Genomic DNA, 18,266 nt, shown 5'->3' with positions numbered 1-18,266 from the left:
GAAGACGGATGGAAGCAGGCAGTGGGTTGGGGAGAAGAGGGAGGGGGTGTGTTGCCCCTCATTGTACCTGTCCTTTGGCGAGGCCAGGCAATTAGCAGAGCCTCAGCCATAAAATATTTCAGTTTCCATGTAATTGCAAAGTCATTACATGGTGTGCGTTGTGTATTAATTGTGTTGATTAATGACACTTGGGGAGTAATTAAGCATCTGCTTCCTAATTGCATGAGGGCAAGGCTGAACACACATGTGTGCTCAGGCCTAGGGAGATACCTAGATCACCATGGTGTGTGTGTGTGTGTGTGTGTGTGTGTGTGTGTGTGTGTGTGTGTGTGTGTGTGTGTGTGTGAAAGAGAGAGAGAGAGAGACTGATCAGGGAGTTCTCCCCATGCCTCCTCCACAATGACATGGTCATACCTCCATTCTCCTCTGGGACATAGCAGGCTATGTGCCTGCCCAGAACTGTGCTACCCTATAGCTCACACCTGGTGTGAGTCCCCTTCTGGGCTGAGCTGTCCTCCCTCACTAGGTTGCCACAGGGCTTAAGGACTGTCTAGGAAGCAACACACTTCAGTGGCTTCAAACTCACTATCCCCCTGGGGCCGGCAAACCAACTCACCTGGGAGGGTGTCTACTCTGTCATGCACATCACCCCGATTCAAGCAGGGCCTCACTACCCCAGAGGAAGCTCAGATGCTGTGGCATCTCTCCTCTCCTCTTCTCTTCTCTTCTCTTCTCTTCTCTTCTCTTCTCTTCTCTTCTCTTCTCTTCTCTTCTCTTCTTTCTCTCCCTCTCCCTCTCCCTCTCCCTCTCCCTTTCCCTCTCTCCATATCTCTCTCTCTTTCTCTCTCTCTCTCTCCTTCTCTCTCTCTTCTTCCCTCTCTACCTCCCTCCAGCTGAAAAAGTCAGCCTGCAGCAGTGAAACCCCAACAACAACAACAACAAAAGCAACCCACTGTCAGCATGGGTCTGGCTTCCAGGGTTCTTTCTCAGGCAGGTGACTTTCCCAGCAGCTGGGAGAAAGTGTGTCAGCCTGCTGAGCAGAGGCCCCAGTACCTCCCTCCAAGTGCACCCATTAAGCCTAGAATTTTCATGTCACAATTTGGCCCTAGAGGTCTCAGGCACCCACCCAGGGCACTAGCTCTGGGGCCCCCTGAAGTCCCCGTTTCTGCTGAGACCCTGCACCCTACTTGCTGTGTGACCTCAGGCAAGCGTGTCTCCCGTTCTGTCCCTCCCTCGGTCTCCAGGTCTATAAAACCTCCAAGAGTCGAGCTCAGAGGCCTCTCAGGATCTCTCCAGCCCCGCCACACTCCGTTTCTAATTTGGCTGGTACTAATTAGGACTCAGAAACGATTTAACTTCAGCAGATATGATCCTCAGTGGGTAAACAGTCGGAAATCATTTCTTCCTTTATGACTTCTCCACGACTCGCTCACCAGCACTGAGAGCCCAAGTGAAAATCAATAGCTCGTATTTATTTATTTATTCTTTCAGACAGAGGAACCGTGCGTTCCTTAAGCAGCCCGGGGAACTGCAATTCATTCTGGTATTTTAAATTTTTATGTCTATGTTTATGGACTGCCATTAGGTAATATGGATCCATCTCGAAGGTTGAATTTTTTTTTCATTAGCTTAACTCGTTTTACTTATTAGTTTGCATTTATAGCCTGGGTTTAATAAGCACACAGAGCAAAAGTCATAAAGCAGCCTTTTCCTTAGCAATATTTTAAAAATCTAGGCATGCTTCTCTGAGTCATCATGAGTTTATTTGCTCCGCCTGTGACTTGAGACCCAGCACTGCCAGCTCCAGCCTCTCACTTGACCTTGAACTGCAGAGGTTTTGTTTATAATAAGTAAAGGAAGGACATCACTAATTAATAAAATCAAGTATTCAAAAGTCACTCACAGAGGCCAGGTGGTGGTGCACCTGGTTAAGCACACACGTTACAGTGTGCGAGGATGCAGGTTCAAGTCTCTGGTCCCCACGGTAGGGGGGAAAGCTTCACGAATGGTGAAGCAGGACTGCAGGTATCTTTCTGTCTCTCTCCTGCTCTGTCTCCTCTCTCAATTTCTTTTTGTCTCTACCCAAAAATAAATAAATAAGTAAACATTTTTTTAAGTTATTCACTGGGTTCAAAGTCCTTCTCATATACTAACTGAATGGGGGCAGGGCTGAGACTTGGTGTGGAGACTTAAGACATTAAACATTATCACCTTCTCATCTGTATCTGGGTCACCTCTCCATTTCCCACCCCTCTGCCATCATCCCTTTATTCCTCACCCCAAATTGCTTTCTACTCATCCTCCTTCCATCTTCTCATCCCCTGTTTCCACTTTCTTGGGTGATTCTCCTCTATCTGTACCACACCTCTGTTCCAGAACCCTCAGTGGCTCCCCGTTGCCCTTTGGGTCAAATCCATCACCATTGGTTTGACTGCTAAAGAATTGATCCTTCCCCTCTGTTGGGGTGTTGGAAAAGTCATGACACACTTTTGCATAGAAAAACATAGACAAATACATCTTGACTTTTCCAACAGCCCAATATCTCATTTCCCCTCTGGCCTTAGGTCCTGAATACCCACCCCTGTTCTGCATTCATGCCCTTTTATCTGCAGTGCATTTCTAATCTACCCCCTCCTCCAGGAAGCCTCCCCTGGAGCTCAAGGAGGAAGAGTCTCCTCTTTCCTGTGATGAGCTTTTCCTCAGTCACCTTGAACTGCAGAGACAAGGTCATGACCACCTTGTCCCCAGCCAGCTCCTTTGAGGGGTGCCCTGTGCCTCATGCTCCAGGAGCGTCTTTGTATGACCCAGGTTTGAGCTTACATCCCCACCCTCCCCTGCATCAAACTGAAGGAAATGGTTGTCTCTGCTCTGTCTCTCTCTCTTTTTTTTTAATATTTATTTTATTTATTTATTCCCTTTTGTTGCCCTTGTTGTTTTATTGTTGTAGTTATTATTGTTGTTGTCATTGTTGGATAGGACAGAGAGAAATGGAGAGAGGAGGGGAAGACAGAGAGGAGGAGAGAAAGATAGACACCTGCAGACCTGCTTCACCGCCTGTGAAGCGACTCCCCTGCAGGTGGGGAGCCGGGGTTCGAACCGGGATCCTTATGCCGGTCCTTGTGCTTTACGCCACCTGCCCTTAACCCACTGCACTACAGCCCGACTCCCTCTGTCTCTCTTTTTATCTTAAAAAAAAAAAAAAAAAAAAGCTCAGAACAGTGAAGCCCAAGTGACAACAAATTTACAAAGAGACCTCAGTAGCCCAAGCTGATGAAACCTTGCCCGGCTGGGGATTCATAACTGGTTCTGCTTGCCTCAACAGGTGGGCATCTCCTGGACAGTCCCAAGCTCACCGTGGTGAGATTTTCTGACGCTTTCAGTGATGCAGCCTGAATCCTCTGGATTTAGCTTCTAGAAACACAGAGCAACACTTCTCAAGGCTTCCCCATCCAGCTGCCCAGGTAAGGGAGCTCAGGCTAGCTCCTCCGGTGTGGTGCTGCCTCTGTTGTTGTGTCATTAGTGACTGGGCCTTCTTTAATGTCTTCACTAGCAGGTGGACCCCTGGGTTAAGGCTTGGAAGTCTAATCAAACTGGCCTCAATGTGTGGCCTTGGCAGGTTCCTCTGCCTCTCTGTGAAGCTCCCTCATCTGTCACAGTAGTCATTTCTATGGGGAAGATGGGAGTAGCTGTGCATAAAAGGATTTAGGAGTAGGACCAGCTTGCTCTTAGCTGAACCCCCAGGTCCCAGCTCAGTAAACTGACCTTTATTTGAATGAAGGAGTGAATGAAAGACTAGATGAATGATTGGATGAATGAATGAATGAATGAATGAATGAATGAATGAAAGAATGAATATATTTGTTATTGAACCTCTCAGGACAGTCCTTGCAATAACCAGGATATGGTTTTAATTGTGTATAACAAACAAAAAAAAAATCTAAAAGGGCTGGTGCGATGGTGCACCTGGTTGAGTGTACATGTTACAGTGCACGGGGACCCAGGTTCGAGCCCCTGGTCCCCACCTGCAGGGGAGAAGCTTTGCAAGTAATGAAGCAGTGTTGCAGGTGTCTCTCTGTCTCTTTCCTTCTTGATCTCCCCTACCCTCTCAATTTCTGGCTGTCTTTATCCAATAAATAATTAAAGATAATAATAATAATAAATCTAAAATTAATTTAAAAATCTAAAATTACTGTTCCTGAATCAAGAGAGGGATTGATTTTACTCTAAATTCTGAGCTGAGGGGGTTCTTCTGCACATGCACACTCAGAGCCTATTCCCATCCACCCTGTGGCGTCCCCAGCCCTGGCTAATGTGCTTCATGACACTCCCTATAGTCTTTCCATTCTGGTCAGGAAAAAAAAAAGAGGACATTAGGGAAGGAGAGGGCTCCCCTTCCTTTGGAGGATTTTCCTGTCATTTGCACTCATATCCCATCGACCAAGTGGTCCTCTTCACTATAAAGGAGGCTGGGAGATAGTCTATTCTGAATGGCCCTCTACCGGGTTACAATTCTGTTACAAAAGAAAAAGGGAAAAGGATAGTGGAGGACCCCCTGCCTTGTTGGATAAGATGATCTCTCTCTCTATCTTTCTCATCTTCCCTCCTTTATAGCTCCCCCACAACCAGTGTTGTTTTTTCTGTCTCTGTGGTTTCCCCTTTTCTGGAATTGTATAGTTAGAACCATATACTCAGTCATGTGCAAGTTTTTGTGTGGATGTAGTTTTCAGCTACTTGGATAAACACCTAGGAGCATGATGACTGGATTATATGGTGAGAAACTATATTTAGCTTTTGTTTTTAACATTCAATTTATTTAATACACATGAGAGAGAGCTTTGCACGGAGGGGAGCTGTGCAGGACACTGTGCAGTACACATGGTGTTGGGGATCGAAATGGGAACTTCAAGCATGAGTGTCTGATTCTCAGTCCGTCAGGTTATGTCCCCAGCACAAGTATATCTCACTTTTGCTTAGCTGCCTTCAAAAGTGTCTGGACCATTGTGCTTCCCCACCAGCATGAGTAGGAGTTCCAGTTGCTCCACTTCCTCTCCAGCAATTGCTGATGTCAGTTTTGTGGGCTTTCATCCTTCTGTTCAGTGTGGAGTGATATGATTCTCGTTTTATTTATTTATGTATTTATGTATTCATTTATTTCTCAGAGCAGTGTTTGACTCTAGTTTGTGGTGGTACTGGGGATTGAATCTGGGACCTTTGGTGTCTCAGGAATGAAAGTTTGCTGCATAACCATTATGCTATCTTCCCACCTGATTCTCATTTTAATTCCAAGCATGCTGAGGCTCAGAGTGAACAGTGTGCCAACATAGCGCAGCAGGTAAGAGACTTGGGAGTTTTTCCTGGTTCTCCTGCCTTACCCCTCAGGCTTTGCCCTGGACAGGTCTTTCTTAGGCTGTGGACCAAAGCACTGGGGTGACTTCCTAGTCCCAACTTTGGGAAGGACTGACTCCGGGTCCCTCTCTCACTACTCAGTGTCTATAGTAATTCAAAAAAGTAAAAGACTTCACGCAGCTTTGTCTGGGGTTTAACAAACTGGAGGTTTATTATATTTCAGGTTATTTAGGTACATTAAAAACTACGGCAGAAAAATAGGCACAGGGGCAAAGATTGGTTAGTCAAGGTGGCAGGGAGCCATGAATCTTCAAGCTAGTTACCAGAGCTCAGCTACATGTGTTCAGGTCCCAGAGGAAGCAGCATGTCAGATCCCAGGAAGAAGGCAAGCAGGCAAGGGCATCAGGAACAGAGAGCAATTTCCACCAGACACTTGCTTAAATAGCTTCCTACAAGGGAGTCAGGCAGTCACACAGAGGGTTAAGCGCACGTGGCGCAAAGCACAAGGACCAGTGTAAGGATCCCGGTTCAAGCCCCCGGCTCCCCACCTGCAGGGGAGTCGCTTCACAAGCGGTGAAGCAGGTCTGCAGGTGTCTGTCTTTCTCTCCCCCTCTCTGTCTTCCCCTCCTCTCTCCATTTCTCTCTGTCCTATCCAACAGTGATGACATCGATAACAACAACAATAAGTACAACAACAATTTTTTTAAAAAGGGCAACAAAAGGGAAAATAAATAAATAAAATTTTAAATAAATAAATAAATAAATAACTTCCTACATACCCACAATCCCTTGTGAGTTTTCATAAGTCACTTGTATGTTCCTCTGGATGATGTTGGCTATATGCTAATTATGTTCATGCCCCAACAAGTGTCTGTCCTGGAAGATGCATGAAGCAGGCAATGGGGAGGCAGAGTGAGCTGAGCTCAGCCAAAAGGGCAATACTAGGAGGGTCCCAACATGAGCCCAGGCTGTTGGTCTCAGCCCAGGACTTAGGTCTGGGGGTCCTGCAGGCTCATTGGCAGTGGGGGGGGTTGGGAGGAGGGGGCAATGGCTGGAGCTTCTGGCCAGGTCATCAAGAACCAGTGTCAAGGCCAGAGGGGAAAATGAGCTACAGGAAAGGCAGGGTGATGGAAGCCCACTGGTGTCAGCTGAGAGGGCCAGAGGTGTGATAGGCCCAGCCCTCATGGTGGTTTCTGACAGGTGGACCACATTTTGCATCCCCTCAGCACCCAGTGTTTCTCTGCTTTCCCAAAGGATCATCTGTCCCACAGGGAACCCTGTGCTTCTCAGTGCGCAACCCCCCACCAACCCAGTAACCACCCCTCAACAGCCCTGGGTCTGGCTGCCTAGGCTCCCCATTCCCTTGCTGAGAGGGTCTTTTACCACTTTTTCAATCCATTCCACCCATTCCTTATGAATGAGGAAAGTCTCTCAAGCTCTCTCAAGGATCCCTGGCTCTGAAGAGCCTTCGTGGACACTCAAGCCCATGCTGACGCTCCTCCCAGAGCTGTTCAGTCATCTAGCCTCAGCCAGCACCACTCCCTGGGAGCCCCAGGGACTTGTGGACTTCAAGGGCAGGCCAGCCCCTCTGTGGACACCACAATCAAACCATTAGGCATTGAGGGTGTGGTATATGATTTCATTTGAAAAAAAAAAAAAAGGAAGAAGAAGAAAGAAAAGATTGTTTTGTGGGGAAAAAAAAAGGTTGAAAACCACAATGCTCGAGGTAACTGTGGCCAGATACTTTTCAAGATCTGTCCTTGCCTTGATTTCTGGTCAGCCACAACCCCTCCCACCCCTCCCTCTCCCACCCTCCTCCCTGTTCAGTCCCCCAGTCTCTCTCTGGCCTGTGGATTCTGTAGCTCTGACTCACTGACTTACACAAGCTGCCTTATATGGTGAGCTCAAAGCTCCTGGCTGAGGGAGCACTGGCTTTCCTCATGAAACCTTCCAAAGTGGGAGCCACATCTCAGACGCCTGGCCTATCTGAGGCTTCCTGAGCCTCCCTCAGAGGCACACAGAACGATTCCATTACCCAACCATCAGGCAAACCAGCCAGCAGGAAGCCTGCCTTATCGGAAGACATTGATATAACCATCCACTGGCATGGTGGTTCATGTTCTTACTACACACACACACACACACACACACACACACACACACACACACACACACCCTGGATCAGGAACAGGTCCCTTGCTGGGTGATGAGGCAGCTGCAGCCAAGGCTCAGAAGTTTCTCCCAATGAGACCCAAGACTCCAAAGAGAACACTGTAGAGTATGCGCTGTCTCTGCTCCCCCCACCCCACCCCATGACCTCAAGGTGACTGCTGCCTTGTTCAGCCCCCTAGTACTGGCCTGGACAACCTGAATGAAGAGAAAGGGAGTTTTTTCATATGAGGCAGAGAGAAGGAGAGAAGGGAAGGAAGGAAGGAAGGAAGGAAGGAAGGAAGGAAGGAAGGAAGGAAGGAAGGAAGAAAGAAAGAAAGAAAGAAAGAAAGAAAGAAAGAAAGAAAGAAAGAAAGAAAGAAAGAGGGAGGGAGGAAGGAAGGAAGGAAGGAAGGAAGGAAGGAAGGGAAAAGAGAAAGGAAAAGAAAAGAAAAAAGAAAAGAAAAGAAAAGAAGAAGAGGAAGGAAAAGAAAAGAAGAAAGAGAGAAGCCAAAGCAAGTTATGGAGCTAAGCTCTGGGTGAAATGCCAGGCTCGCCCACAGTGAGTTGGGCTGGCTCCATACCTGCCCGGAAGAGGTGGTTTGAATCGCCAAGTTTTCAGTCAGCATTTCAGAGAGGAAGTGTGGCTTGGCGTGGTGTTTAGCCAGTGTTTGGAGTCAGACTTCTGAGGAGTTTGGGTTATTTCCATGTGATACAGAACCTTCAGAGTGGAAAATGCTACAGTGGAATCCACTCTTCCCAGAGCTGGCCTGGTTTATTCCTGGGGCCCCTGGGCATCTCTCATTCTCTGGTGGCCAGTGGCCAACACATAGAGGGCACCTAGGGCATCCGAGGTAGTCGGTGAATATAGATGGACAGATGGGTAAGTGACTGTGGGTTCAAGGTCACATAAGCTTTCTTTGCCTTCGTCCAGATTCTAAGGAGGCTGGAGACACCAGTCTCTGGATTGTTTTCTTGTGACAGTTCCAATCTTGGCTCTTGTGTGACACCGGTAGCTTTCACGGTGTGGAATGGATTCAAAACAAATGCCTTGTGCACTAATCAATTTTTCAGTTCTGGTCTCAGGAGGCAGGGTGCAGAATGGCACATGCCCAGCTCTGAGGACAGACACACTCTGTCAGACAGAGTTGAGACCCTGCTCCCAGGCTGGATGACCTTGGGGGTGTCATTTAGTCTCTCCTGAATTCTATTTGCTGGGGGAAATAAGAACATCGCACTCACAGAGCTGTGATGAGTGCTGGATTAAATTATGGGTGTGAGAACAACGCACAGAGCCGGGCACTTAGTGAGTCCTCCAGAAAGGATGATGAGGGTGCATGCAGTGTGGCCCTTGAAGCTATTTGTTGCTTCCACGTCTGCCTCCCAGACTGGTTTTTTAGTGAGCTGCTCTGAATTGCCCAGTCAAAATTTTTTTCTTTTTTTTCTTTTTAGTGGTAAAAATTTTATTTAAAGCTCAAGAAGTTAGGAAATGAAATTATTTATTGCAGAATCCGGACATGCACCAGGACAATTCAAATGGCCCAGAGAGTTTAAATTAAGAAGCAAATGCCGGATCCAAGCAGTAGCACAGCAGGTTAAGCTCACATGGCATGAAGCGCAAGGACCAGTTTAAAGGAGCCCCTGGTTCCCCACCTGCAGGGGGGTCACTTCACATGTAGTGAAGGAGGTCTGCAGGTGTCTATCTTTCTCTCCCCCTCTCTGTCTTCCCCTCCTCTCTCCATTTCTCTCTGTCCTATCCAACAACAGCAATAACAACAATGATAAACAACAAGGGCAACAAAAGGGAAAAAAAATGGCTCCTGGTGCAGGCACCGAGCCCCAGCGATAACCCAGGAGACAAAGAAAAAAAAAAAAAGGAAGCAAATGTCTCCTCCCCCAGACTTTCTCTTCATATGTGGTGCTTCCTCAGTCTAGAATGTTGGTTTTGTTTTGTTTTATAACCCCCATCTTCCCCAAGGGTGGGGGATGGGCACAAAAATCAGGAGAGGACAGTGGCCAGGGAGCCAGTGGGGTTACCCCAAAGTTGTGACAGCCTATGTTGCTGGGGCAAACTGGGGTCCCCAGCACTGCTTGATTCTGACTCTGAGTCTCCAGGGCCTTCCACAGCCTTCTTTTTCTTTTTGTTTTTTTCTGACTGGGAGGACAACTCAGCTGGTAGAGCAGATACCTTGCTTTCTGAGGCTCCCAGTTCAATGCCCAGTGCCACTTGTCCCAGAGGAGTGGTTTGGCTTCTCTCTCTCTCTATCTCTGTCTCTATCTCTGTCTCTCCCTCAATTCTCTGTGTCATATGCAATAAATAATTTTTTCCTGTTTCTTAAAGGTAGAGACAGAGAAAGAGTGAAAGGAACTAAAGCTTCCTTTAGTACAGTGGGGTTTGGGCTTGAACCTGGGTCATACACATGGCAAAGCAGCGCACTATCCTAGTGAGCTATGTTGCCGGACCAATAAAACAAGTCTTTAAAATAGGTAAAAACAAAACAAGTAACACCCACCACCATCAGAATGAGGTTAGGGCCTGGGGCAAGGTCCAAAGCATCCCCTGCAGGTGTTCACTGCTTCTGTTTCTCCATCCATGATTCCCATCAACCCCAGAGGAACCCAGAGCCCAAGCCCAGCCCTGCCCCTGTGTGGCCCCAGCAGCCATCTATCTGCTACCTGTCTCTGCAGATTGACCTTTCTGGGCCTTTCCTCCCAGTGTCCCATCTGTGGGTGTCTAGTGTTTCTGACTGAGGAGAAATAAATGCTGTGACCTCCAAGAGGTCCTCCTGGATCCCCTCCAGTGCCACACCTCCCACTTTCCACAGCCAGCCAAGGCCAAGTGTTAAGTGTATGTTCTCAGAGTTGGAAGAAGCCAAAGGGATACTGAGTTCAACCTTTTCCAGTGCCAGAAAAAATAATCCTCTCTATCCAGTGCCACTCAAGGACCCATGGACCTCTGCTTTAGTACCCCCAGCATTGGGCAGCTCACTGCCTCCCCAAGATGGAAGGAACCCTGTGTCCTAGTCACATGCAAAATGCCGGGATTGCAGATGTCCTCTGATCATTAAATCCACCGATGACATTTGCAAAACCCAAGTCAGGGCAAGTTCAAGGAGATGAGGCTGGAAGCCCCCTTCCTCCATCTGAGCGCAGGGAGCTGAAGAATCTAGAGACCTCAGAGTGTGTTTCCTTCTGGAAAGCTGAAGATTAGCGGCCTGGGGAAGGCCACAGGGAGCATGCTGTCCTGACTTGTGGGCCTGTGACTTGAAGGAGCTGGAGGATTCCTGTTGCCTGGTGCTTGGGGAAGGGGGACCTCAGCTTACACCAGGCGCTGGCCACTCAAGAAGCTCCTCCCTGCCTGCTAAACTGGGTCCCTCTCCACACCAGTCCTGCAGATCAGAAGTGCTGGGGTGCTGGGGAGGGTGGGGGAAGCCCTGTATGAAGGTGTGAGAACACCCCCCCCAGCCCCACTACAGCGTTATGCACTCCTCAGCACTGAAGAGAGCCTCAGTTTCCCCATCTATAACAGCATTGGACCTAGTGCAAAGCAGGGCACACAGTCATTTTCCTTTTTAATATTTTACATTTTTTATTTTGATTTATTTATTCTGGATAGAAATAACAAGAATTTGAGAAGGAAGAGGGAGACAGAGATGGAGAGGGAGAGACACCTGCAGACCTGCTTCACAACGTATGAACTTCCGTCCTATGGGTGGGGAGCAGGTTGGAGGGGTTTGAACCGGGATCCTTGCATATGGTAATACATACTCTACCACCCAGCCCCTACAGAGTGGATTTTCAACAAATGGTAGTTGCACCCCCAGTCAGACAAGGCAGCCAGAAGGCCCGATAGGCGTGAGGAGTGAGCTTCTGCTCCAGAGAACTTTAGTGTGCTTTGCCTCCCATGGAACCTGCCTCTTGGGCACTGGAAGAAGCAGGCTGGTGCCCATCTGTGCCAAACACTGTGCTGAGAGTCCCCAGAGCCTGCTCCCTCCTCCCTCCAGTGCTGGGAGATGGTGCTGCTGTGAGTCCATTTCACAGATGAGGAAGTGAGGCGCAGAGAAGGGTGCTGTGTGTTTCAGGCCAGGGAGGTGGCACAATGGTAGAATTCTGGGCTTGGAGGTGTGAAGTCCCCAGTTGGACCCCTGGCATCAGATATACTGGAGTGACACTCAGTTCTCTCTCTTGTGAATTATTGGGCTGTTGTAAAAGTTATAATGCATTTTTGCATAGGAAAACAGAAAAATAGGTCATGACTTTTCCGACTGTTCATAGATGGAAAAAAAAATTTTTTTAAGTCATCTCAGAGCTATAAAGCCCTGACCAGGACCAACTCAGACAAGCAAACAAAAACAACAGTGTGGTCACAAAGCGCAAAGACTGTGCATGGTGTATGTAGAGTAGTCTCCTCACTAGTACTAGCAGGCAGCAAGAAAGTAGCCATGTTTTGGTGTTTTGGAGGTAACCTGATGCTCAGCTGAGAGTCAGGCCTAGGATAACTCCAGGGTAGAGGCCAGGTGGGCCTGAGGCCCTGACTACCCTTTAAGGAATGGATAGACACTGTCTGGAGCTCCAGAGAGGGACCCCACTGCTTCCTGCCATCCCCCACCCCCCCACACACACACACACCCTTTGTGGGACAACAACCAGCCATTCTTTGCTCCTCATCTTCTTGCTCTCTCTCTCTCTCTCTCTCTCTCTCTCTCTGGTGAATTCTGCCCCTGGAGTCTGGAGCAGAGCACCCCGCTTCATTCCTGGGGAAAACAAAGGCAGAGAGGGCCTGGCAGGGCACTGGCTCCCAGAGACGAAGGGGACATTGAATTGGTGTGTTAGTACCAGCCCCCCCACTCACCCCCACCTACAAGGGAGCCTCAGGGCTCCAGGGCAGCTTTCACCGCATGGTAGTACCCTGGCTATGAAGCCCAAGGAGGCCCCTGCCCTTCTCTGGGCCTTGTCATCTCATCTCTCAAGGCTCTCGTGGCTAAAGAGGAAAGGACTACTATCAAGGCTGGGGAAATTAGGGGCAGCCCCTTAGCTGAGGAGGTGTCAAGCTGTGTCTTGAAGGGTGAGGTGGGAGAAAAGGTGTTCCAGACACAAGTGACAGCCCCCACAAGGGCCAGCAGTTTCAAAGGGTGGCTTTTAAATGATTCTTCTGAGGTGGCTTGTCTTCATTCCATAAATGATCCTTATAAGGGAGAAACAGTCCTCACGTGACCATGGGGGACCCAGCGCCTATGGGACCGAGCATGTGTGGGTCTCCTTTCTCGTGGGATTCGAAAAGCAGCCTTGGGCTCACAGGCAAGTACTCTCAGATGCCACCCTGCCAGGGAAGCTCAGATCCTGAGCAGAAAGGAAAGAACAAAGACATGTCTTCTGGAAGCAGAGCCTGAACCCATGGCCTGAACAGACAGACTGTATTTCCTGGGAGGGGTGGGGGGGAGGCAGACAGACTTAGGAGCAGGAGGCCCCAGGGGGCTGGCTGATGGGGGCTATGTGTGCATGAATGAGGCCTTGTGGGCAGGGCTGGCATTGTGGCTCTGACTCTGTCGCGGCCGCCTCGAGCCCAGGGGCCTTCATAATGGCTTCACTGTGGTTTCCTAAGAAGTCTGGCGGCAGGCCGGGAGTGGGGGGCAGGGAGGGGGCTGATGACACCATGAAGTCACTGTTGTCATCTTGCCAGTGCTGCCACCCCACCTTTAAATTACAGTTCACCATATGGACAGAGGCAAAATAGGGAGTGGGGAGGATGGCGGCCCTGTGTGGACCCTGGGCCAGGTGCAGTGGTCAGCACTGGTGTAAGTGGCCACTCCTTGGGCACCTGGCATAAGGAATGTTCCTCTGAGCCACTTGTCCTTCCAGTCCTCCTCACCTGGGGGACCATCAGCCCCCATACCTCCGAGAGGCTGCCATCCTGAGCAGGCTGAATGTCTAGGGTTCCTGGAGACCGATCATGCCTGGGCTTGGGGGGGGGGGGCAAAGGCCATGGGGACCACCTGAACCTGCCCCCACCTCACTGTGGGAAGGCCCAGAGGTGTTCCATTTCCTCCTGCCTGTGAAGTCTGTCAGCAGTAATTAAGCAGCAGCGGGAAATTCCCGGCTCTCCTAATTAGTGCTCGCAGGGCCTGGGCGCCGGTCCTGAGCGCCGGTCCTGAGGAATGGATGTCTTTGTCTCAGTCTGGGGGTAAGGCCGAGTTCCCCACCCCATCCCCCACTGCCGCAGGCATACAAGCAGACATGCATACACACATGAGCATACCACCCCCATGCACATGCCAGATACCACTTAACTCCAACCTGGATGAGGACTTGACTTTGCAGACCAGTCACCCCAAACCCAAAGAGCCTCTCTCTCTCTCTCCCCCTTCCCTTTCCCCTCCCCCCTCCTCTCCCTCTCCCTCACACACACACATACCCATGGCAATGATATTAGAGGCCCGCACACTGTCCCCCACCTTCGAGGCCCCAGACTGCCCAAATGAAACAGGTGAGCAGACCCAGATGGTTTTGTGTCCCAATGAGCACAGCAAAGATCCAGGCTTACTTCTTGGGGGCCAGTGTTCTTCTGCCTGCTGACAGGTCCAGGTGTGTTACCCTGGGCACCTGGGACTGTGGCCATGCTGGAGGAAGAGGCCTCTGCTGGACAGAGCAGTAATGAGGGGACACTTAGCATGATGAACTCTGATCATTGACCTCAAGCTGAAATATCTACTTAGAATAGTATGTCCCTTTCTCAGAAGATGACCCATCCATCTTCCCCATCCATCCTGAGGAAGGTACTCCCTGAGGAGAAGAACCCCCAGGGTGGCTATTGGCGTGCAGCTTTGAAAGCCTTGTCCCCTCTTCTGAATGAACTTGGCAGTGGCAGGTGCTGAGAAGGATTGCAGCAGGGCAGTCCCAGCTCCAGGCCTCCACACTATTCTGCATGTGTGGGACAGCAGTGTCACCCCCATGCCAGGCCCGCCTCCTCCAGCCCCCTCCTCTGAGCTGCTCTTCCTCCAGAGTGCAGTGCCTTGGGGTGGGGAGCCACCTCCCTGGGACCCCATCTCCTCAGCTGTAGACGAGGGCAGTGACAGTGATGCCATGAGGGTTGAACATTGGCCTGCAGGTGATATACATGGAGGGGAGAGCTCAGCCCTGTGACCTCTTGGGTTCTGGGCTACTTCTGAATGTCACCCCTGGGACATTACACCCGTCCAGAGCTGTCCTAAGCTGAATATGCCAGTCACAATGCCAGGCCTTCAGAACCAGGAGTGTGACTGGGGACACGTCCTCAGAGCAGCCTCCTGAGCCGTGGGGAGGACAGACTCAAGGTGTCATCATGCCTGACCTGACACAGGTTCTGTGGATCCGTCTAGGACAGGTTCTAGGACAGGTTCTGTGGATCCGTCCCTGAGAACCCAGCCTCAGGACATCAGTGTCCCACATGGTGCTGTGCTGGAGATTGCTCACATGGTCTTAGCACTGCCCACCCCCTAACCCCCACACCCAACTGCACAGCTGCAGGGGTGCTCCAGCTCTGAGCCACACCTTGACTGTCAGGCCCCAGCCACCCTCCAGGCTTCTGTCATTTCCCCCTGAAGGCCATTTCCTACTGGGACACAGCATCCCAGGCAGAAGGCTTCCTGTGAATATCAGGAATGAAGTTGACCAGAGAACACTTATCTGAGAGGGAAAGAGGAACTGAGGTGACTCAGGGTGACCCCAAAGAAGGGGAACAGAGACGCAGGTCTGAGACTTCAGGATCCCACAGAGACAACAGCTCTGGATGCCCCTCCCTGGCCCTTTCCCAGGGGTCTGAATCCCAGTCTCTCCCCGAGACAACAAGGGGAATGCTCTCAAGGTTGTGGAAGATTCCAGTAAGATGGAGTTGGAGAACTGCAGCCGACACCTGCAGGCCATGGTGCCAGGGGGCGCTCTCCAGACCAACACACCTGCCCAGCCTGCTCTATGGACAGTTCATTCAACCTGACTGACTGACATAAGGCACTGCCTGGGGCGCTCAGCTGGGAGGGGGTTCTCTCCTCTCCTTGTCAATGATCCAACCTCACCGCTAATAGATGCAAACTCTCCACCTGAGTTTTATTTATTTATATACGTTTTTCTGGGTGGAGACAGAAATTGGGGGAGGGAGGCAGGGAGAGAGAGAGGGAAAGAGAGGGACGTGTAGCACTGCTTCACTGTTCATGAAGCTCCACCCATTGCAGTGGGGACTGAGGGTTTGAACATGGATCCTTGTGCACTGTGTCCTCTACCAGGAGCACCACTGCCTAGCCCTGACTCCAGGAAAGTTCCAACTCACATCTGGATGGAAGTCCTGATCCCCAGAGAATCTCTTCTCCAATATCCTTTGCTTCAGAGCCACACACCAGAGAACCACCCCACCCACATATACACACACCCTGTCCCAGTGAAAAAGTGAAAGACAGATCTCCAGTCTCCCTGATGCTCAGGTCCACCCCCTTTGTGTGAGGGAGTGAGTGGCCTGGTGAGAGAGCCCCCCCCTCAACATTCTCCACCCTGCCTGGAATCCTGCCCCTGCCCATCAATTTGCAGAACCTTCCTCTTTCTTAATTACTGGGCACCTGAGTTGGAGGGGGGTGAAACACCTGCCAGGTTCTTCCTCTTCCCCCAGCAAGGAGCCTCTCCAAGTCCCCCGAGCCCAGCAGGGCCCCGGCAGTCTCGAGGTTGCCCTGCCCTAGAGGGCTTTGTCCAACAGTAAACTCACACAGAGCTCTAAATTAAATGAGGCCACTGCCTGCTGGGGGTCACAATCTGGGGGCAGGAGGGTGGAGCAAGGGGGGTTTCAAAGGAGTGTTCCAGCTGACCTTAGCAGGACACCATCCACCATGCCAGGAAAGGGAGAGAGAGAGAGAGACAGAGAGACACAGAGAGAGAGAGATTGAGAGAGAGAGGTTCAAACGGAAGGATTCAGGGCAGAGGGAGAGCCTGGCCCACAGGCAAAGAACAGGACTGGGTGCAGTTGCCAAGCTAGCTGGCTGGCTCTGAACTTGAAACCCAAACCAAGATCCCAGACTACCAGCCAATGCCTTCTAACTTCCCATCCCCTGGGAAGTCAGCAAAGGAAGCAACTTGTCCGGTTAGCTTCTGTCCTGAAGCTCCCTGGTAGACCCTCCACCCCCACCTCTCTGTGCCCTGCCATGGTCACATTGGGAACAGATGGGATAGAACGGAACCCACTCTTCTGTAAAGGAGTGAGTGGGTAGGCCTCCTTCCCTGCCCCTGCTAAGTTCAGACACACCCCAGATCCAGTGTTCCCCTGTATCCCCTCAGGCTTTCTGCTCTGAGATTTTTTTTTCAGGTAGGCTTCTTTTTTTTTTTCTTTTGGTAATCAGATTGAGTCTGAGTTTTAACAGTGGACTCAAATTGTTAATACATCTCCAGCAATGAACCCCTACTGCCTGAGAGGCAGGAGAATTTTCTTTTTTCTTTCTGCTTTTTTTTTTTTTTCCTCCAGGGTTATCGTTGGGGCTTGGTACCGGCATTATGAATTCACTGTTCCTGATGAACCTCCCCCCCCCCCATTTTATTGAATAGAAAAGAGAAATTGAGCTCACATAGTACTAAGTGCAAGGACCCACTCGAGGATCCATGTTCAAGGCCCCAGCTCCCTACCTGCAGGGTAGACACTTCACAAAAGCGAAGCAGGTCTGTAGGTATCTCTCTTTCTCCCTATTTCTCCTTCCTCTCTCAATTTCTCTGTTCTAGGGGTTCATTGCATTTCCATATAACCTGTGAGATTTCAGGGTGCACTGGATTTCTGAGACTCAGCAAGTGGGGAGCACCACTTCACCTGGTCACTCTGGTGCCTCAGGCCACTCTGAGCTGCTCCCCAAGGGAACTGGGAGGGGGAGGCAGATGCCCCAAACAGTTATGTGGCCCTGGACAAGACACCCCACCTCTCTGGACCCCAGTTTCCTCATCTTTGAGTCAGGCATAACCATGTCACCCTTGGTATAGAAGGCTGAGAAGGTGAAGTGAGCTGGTACTGAGCCTGAGCACTCTGTGAATGCTCCCTCTTCTCATTCCCACTGTCTGAAGCTCCGCACATGCTGCCCTGCAGCCCCCTGCCCCTGTGCTCAGCATCAGGAGAGAGAAGAGGAGGTGAGCATGGAGGAACTCAGCACAGACTGCAGGTCAGCACTGGGGACACAGGAGACCAGTTCCCTACCCACCCCTGACCCCTTATGCCAGCAGTGCAGCCCTGTCTGCCCAGGACCTGGGTTCCCATAGGGATCTGGTTCAGTCTGGCAGACTAAGAGCAGCAGCAGAAGCTGGAGGCCTGGCGGGGAGGTGGGGGGCTCTGCCATGAGCAATCCTGCCCCCTCCCCCACCCAGTCCCCCAGCCCCCTAGCCCTGTGCCCTTTCCAGTCCAGTTCCCAGGCCCCCTTAATACCCTCAGAGCCATTAAATATTTAAATCCGGGATGTGTGGTGGGCCAGGTTGCCCCAGCAACAACCCTGGATATTTTGGGATGGATTATCAGGCCTTTCAAAGGCGCTCTTACAGCTCAGGGCCCTGAGGGGTATGATGTGTGGGAAGGGGGTGGGGGAGGAGGTCGGCAGGGGTTTCCATTCCCCACCAAGGCCCCCATATGTAGCTGAGAAATAGCAGTTGATTTGAGGGTCAGAGAGATTGGACAGCTTCACCAGAGCCCTCCAGCTGGATTTGAACCAGGACTTGAACTGGTCAGCTTTCTTCTTGTCCACTTGAGCTTATCTTGCTGTTAGTTGTCTAACAGCCCAGCCAGTAGG

The 18,266-nt window shown here is 50.6% G+C and overlaps 1 protein-coding gene across 4 annotated transcripts in view; it reads left to right on the top strand.

Moving 5' to 3' along the window:
• The window catches only part of TSPAN18 (tetraspanin 18), a 142,035-nt gene that overhangs the window by 101,671 nt on the left and 22,098 nt on the right, over positions 1-18,266 (top strand). For 3 of the 4 annotated variants that reach the window (XM_007519102.3, XM_060176550.1, XM_060176551.1), the window contains one exon: positions 3,323-3,461. The exons of the other annotated variant lie outside the window; for it this stretch is intronic. The gene's annotated coding sequence lies outside the window, so the exon portion shown is untranslated. The remainder of the gene's footprint in view (positions 1-3,322; positions 3,462-18,266) is intronic. 4 annotated transcript variants of the gene reach the window in all.

This window comes from Erinaceus europaeus, chromosome 17 (assembly GCF_950295315.1).
Source record: "Erinaceus europaeus chromosome 17, mEriEur2.1, whole genome shotgun sequence".
NCBI classification, from domain to species: Eukaryota; Metazoa; Chordata; class Mammalia; order Eulipotyphla; family Erinaceidae; genus Erinaceus; species Erinaceus europaeus.
The sequence above is the reverse complement of the archived record's forward strand: the minus strand, read 5'-3'. Positions and strand labels throughout refer to the sequence as shown.